The sequence below is a fragment of the Octopus bimaculoides genome, chromosome 1 (assembly GCF_046866305.1).
Source record: "Octopus bimaculoides isolate indiv1 chromosome 1, ASM4686630v1, whole genome shotgun sequence".
Lineage (NCBI taxonomy): Eukaryota > Metazoa > Mollusca > Cephalopoda > Octopoda > Octopodidae > Octopus > Octopus bimaculoides.
In genome coordinates, this window is record NC_142928.1 from 56244688 (window position 1) to 56249687 (window position 5000).

Here is a 5000-nt window from a genome sequence, read left to right on the forward strand (position 1 = left end):
CAACCCCTCATCAGTTGTCGTCTGTTTATCTACTCCACATTTCGAGCAATTATGACAATTGTTTTCGAATTTCATGTTGTTTACGTTGTTGTCCAGTACCTAGACATGTATATATACATACATATATATCTAAGTATGTACATGTATGTATATATGCATATATATGTATATATAGGTATGCACATGTATATGTACACATATGCACATATGTGTGTATATTTGTGTGTTCATATATATCTGTGTGTGAAGTGTGTGTTTGCTGGGTAAGGTTGCTTTCTAACTACATGTTTTGAGGTTCAGTCCCACCGCTTGACACCTTAGGCAAGTGACTTCTACTAAAGCACCAAGCGGACCATAGAATTGTGAGTTGATTTGGTAGATGGAAACTGAAAGAAACCTATTGTATATATGTATGCATGTGTGTATATGTTTGTGTATGTATGTATGTACGTGTGTGTGTATGTATATATATGTGTGAGTGTATATATGTATTTTGTGCATACATATGTAAAAATGCTTTGTGCATATATATATATCTATATATATATATATATATATATATATATATATACATACACTAGTTGACATACTTAGTAATTCCCAGGAAAGCGGGGCTTGTCCCTTGGTTCCGTTCTCATAATTGTTTCACTAAGCCCATAACAAATGGTTTTTGTGCATTTACAGAGAATACCAAACTGTCTTACACAGGATCTTGTTTTTAGGAATTCCCAATAAGTTATGAATACCCAAATTGTGAAGTCAGTTATGTAATAACATGAAATTAGTTACCTGATAGTAAGAATTCAAATAAAGTAGCCCTGAAAATGGCTTTAATGCATTCTCAGAGTATATGGAACTTAGGAGGAAATACTAATAAGGTATGTATGCTAAAATCGTGAAGCATGTTTCATAATAACAGGCTAATCAGATATGAGACAATAACAATTCAAAGAAATAACTTTGAAAGGGCTTTTGTGCATTCCAGAGAATATTACCCTTGCGCACTAGTGTTGGTATATCTGTGAATAAGTCACTAACCGATATAACCAATATATATTGCTTAGGAAAATACTATTTACTCGTTTAAGGGTTGTACTGGATAAATTGCGAAAATAACTCTAACAGTTAAAATACTAAGAAATAAGCATACTCAATTTCATTTTTACCAAATAATTTAAGAAAATGAATGAGTTATTTCCCTTGGCTATATATAAGCATCCCTTCCTGGGGCGAATAGGCTATTTCTCTTGGCTTTTAAAATAAAAAATTAGATATATATAAGGATCTCTTCCAGGGGGCCTATTATCGATTTTTTCTTCAACAATCTGAGTATGCCATGAGGTTTCCAGACATAAGTTCGACTCACGTATCAATTTTTATCAAAATCGATAGCTAACAACTCCACAAACACACCCACAGACAGAATTTCCCACATATATAGTAGATACATACATACATACACACATATATATATATATATATATATATATATATGACTTTTTCAATTCTTTTATTCAAATATGACATGACCATTTACAGGGTCTCTGAGATTGGTGGGTGGGATGGAGCATAAGAGTAGTTATCTTCAGACAATAAGGCTGGCCTGAATCCTTGCCATAAAGTGGGTTGTGGTAAAAAACCAAGTGATGCATTAAATATATCACCCGTGTAGGCTATGACCAGATTTGAACTGAAAATGTTAGGAGTTGGAACAAATACCAATATACAACAGTACCAATGTTCTTAATGTTTTGGCAGCTCACCACCCTGAATTGGTACTTTTTTTTTTTTATCAATCCCTAAGGATGAGAGGGTAAGTTGACTTTTGTAGGATTTGAACTCAGAACATTTTATCCAGTGCTGGAGTCATTCTGACTCTGCCAAATTAGTTTGGCATTAGGAAGGGCATCCAGCTGTAGAAACTCTGCCAAATTTAGATTGGAGCCTGGTGTTGCCATCCGGTTTCACCAGTCCTCAGTCAAATCGTCCAACCCATGCTAGCATGGAAAGCGGACGTTAAACGATGATGATGATGATGATGATGAATGTGTGTGTGTGTGTGTGTGTGTGTGTGTGTGTGTGTATCTATCTGTATGCACACACATACATGTGCGCACGCGCATGCACACACACACACAGTGGCTTATAAGAATACTTCTCAAACTCTTTTGTCTATATATACTCTTATTAAGTTTTGGTTGTATACATTCTTGTATGTATGGGGATTATGTTTTCAGAGAAGGAATATATAAGTGTAATTCAGTGTATTTTTGTTTGTATGTTACATAACACCTTTATCTGTTATCATCATATTTTTTTCTCTGTTTTGTAAAATAAAACATTTTGTATCAGGAAGAATTTCTCACATGCTCAATTTGAGATTTGTGTGTAGTAATTTGGAATCCTTACATTTTTGTTATCAACAATGTCGGTCAGTTCTCAATTGGAGAATGTCCATTGTCATTTTAACTGCTGGGAATTTCCCTGCATTACTGTTGTTGCAGACAATGCTTCCTGTTAAGGAGCTGGAATGTTTCTTAATATTTCTCTAACCTTCCCCTTTCTCTCTTTTCATCACCCTCTTTTGCTGTCCATTCTGTCTGAGTATGTTCTCCAGCTTTCTGAAACTCCAAGTTGCTATCACAAACAACATATGAATAATGAAAGAATATTAACAATAATTATTCATTCTCTGTGTGTTAATTGTAATAAATGGGGTTAAGTGTCTTTTGGGGGAAAAAGGAGGTAATGTAAAAAAATCAAAACAAAAGAACTACAACTATAAAATAAATCTACATGTTTCTATTGTAAACAGGGTAGACATATAAAATTGATAAATTCTGAACTTACTAAACAATTTATACAAAAATCAGTTTTTTAAAAAATTAATTTACTTTTTGTCTGAGAGCAGCTTTTGAAGATGTATGCTTTAATTTATATTTATTATCAGCATTTATAGAATATAGTTGGATTTCTTCAGTTAGGTATTGCAAATGTTCCAGTTTGACTTAACAAACTAAGTCAGAATATTAAAATTCAATGAGTAAAATTAAAATAAGAAATAATGTATTATTTTGATAGATGATTTGTAGTGTCTCTCAAAAATAGTTTTTTTTTCCCTATACTTTGTGACCCTTTTGTTATAAAAAAAGAAATCTTTAATTAAAAAAAACACTTTAAAAAATTGTTTTTTTAACTTTATGGTTTATCTCTGGAATAGATTTATTCACTTTTTATTGACTTTCTAACATGCATATAAATGTTTGTGCGTGTGATTTTAAATTGATTAAAAAAAATACACCAGCTCTCACTTCAAATGATTTCCTTTTGAAAAGAAAGAAAAATCTATTTTACAGTATCCTGAAAGATGTACTTTCAATTTCTGTCTTTACATCTGTAAATATTGCATGCACACACACACACACACACACACACACACACACACACACACACACACACACACACACACACCGGTATGGTGGAGTAGATGTGTATGGGGCCTCAAGTCTCGGTGTCAATAATGAAATATCACATCACCCCCTCCCCTCTCACATTTTACATCTGTTATGCTTTCTTTTGCTTTATGAGAGAAAGCAGAAGAGAAAAGGAGGGAGCGAAAGAGAGAACAGAGGAGAAAGAAAGAGAGAGAGAAAGAGGAGTTAGCTGCACATTCCTTTTCTATATGCAAAAGAGCATGTCGTTGTTGGGAGTGGGGGAGTGAAACTACTTCAATTCAACACTTAGTGATATTTATTCATTACTGTTGATTTTTCAACGAGACAGAGATGCTGGTAAGGTTGATGAATTCTGTGTTACTCTACGGCTCTAAAAAGGTTGAGAAAAGTGGAGGAAAACCCCTTCTTATGTATGTATACAGAACTATATGAAAATATATCTTTCATTTTTATCAAACATCTCACCATTATTTAGTTCTCTTGGTGTGTGTGCCCTTACCGATTTAGTCACTAATGTTTCTTCACTAGTTTTCCCCTCCCCAGTAATACGCTGACTAGATAAATATCATGTGATTGTGACGATCGACCAATTGTGATAATAAATGCATGATGATAGTTCTTCTATCAGACAGGATTTCTCATTCTGTCTGTTGCCTAAATTCTTTGAATATTTGTCTGGAGCTGCACACAAACATACAGACACACTAACATAGACAGATACATGAATATGTACAAGCACATGAATATCCATTTACACAGATGCATACATGCACATACTCATTCATCTGTTCGTTTATTCATACCATGTCTTATATGTATCATTTAGATTAAAGGAAAAAGAAATATGAATGAATTATATAAAAAAAATAAACAAAACCCAAGACTTACAGTTATTGACTTTTGAAAAATAGAGAGGGTTTGTTATAACGTGTTTTGAAATTGTATTTAGGGGATGTAGTAATTTTAACTATGATGATAATAATAGTAATAATAGCAGCAATGATTATTATTAGAATAGTAATATCAATGAATGATAATAGTAAGAATTGATGATAGTAAATGATATAATAAACAGAACACTTATTTCGGATATTAAAAAAAAAAAAAAGATCAACCTATATTTAAGCTGTAGCAAATGGCAGAGGAGTCTGACCTAATGTAATTTATACACGTGTGGAATGGATGTAATGAGACAGAAATAGTGGAACAAAAGAAATGGAAGTGTGGAGAAAAGAAAGCAAAGCAATAAAACAAAAGAAAACAATGCAAAAAATTGGTAAAACAATGCAAATGATGAAGAAAAAACAAAAATAGAAAGATTGCTCCTCTTGGGAATATTGCCTTAGAAAGAATGTTGCAATATTCTCCGTAATTTCATGACAAATGAAACAGCAAAATAACAGTAACTTAGCATGAAAGAGATGAAAGATTTAGGGTTATAGGTTCTAAAAATTAATCGTGAATTATTTCCTTTTTTTATTTTCATGATGTCCATTAAAGAAAATAACAGTTTGGTTTCACTGAGAATTGTATGTAAATGCCGGC

The 5000-nt window shown here is 32.6% G+C and overlaps 1 protein-coding gene across 7 annotated transcripts in view; it reads left to right on the plus strand.

The window, feature by feature from the left end:
* Positions 1-5000, plus strand: part of LOC106880995 (protein kinase C delta type) — a 141765-nt gene that overhangs the window by 60140 nt on the left and 76625 nt on the right. The window contains exon 1 of one of the 7 annotated variants that reach the window (XM_052966799.2): positions 3458-3865. The exons of 5 other annotated variants lie outside the window; for them this stretch is intronic. The gene's annotated coding sequence lies outside the window, so the exon portion shown is untranslated. Of the gene's footprint in view, positions 1-3457; positions 3866-5000 lie in introns of those variants that run through there. One more of the 7 variants, XM_052966813.2, reaches the window with a different exon arrangement.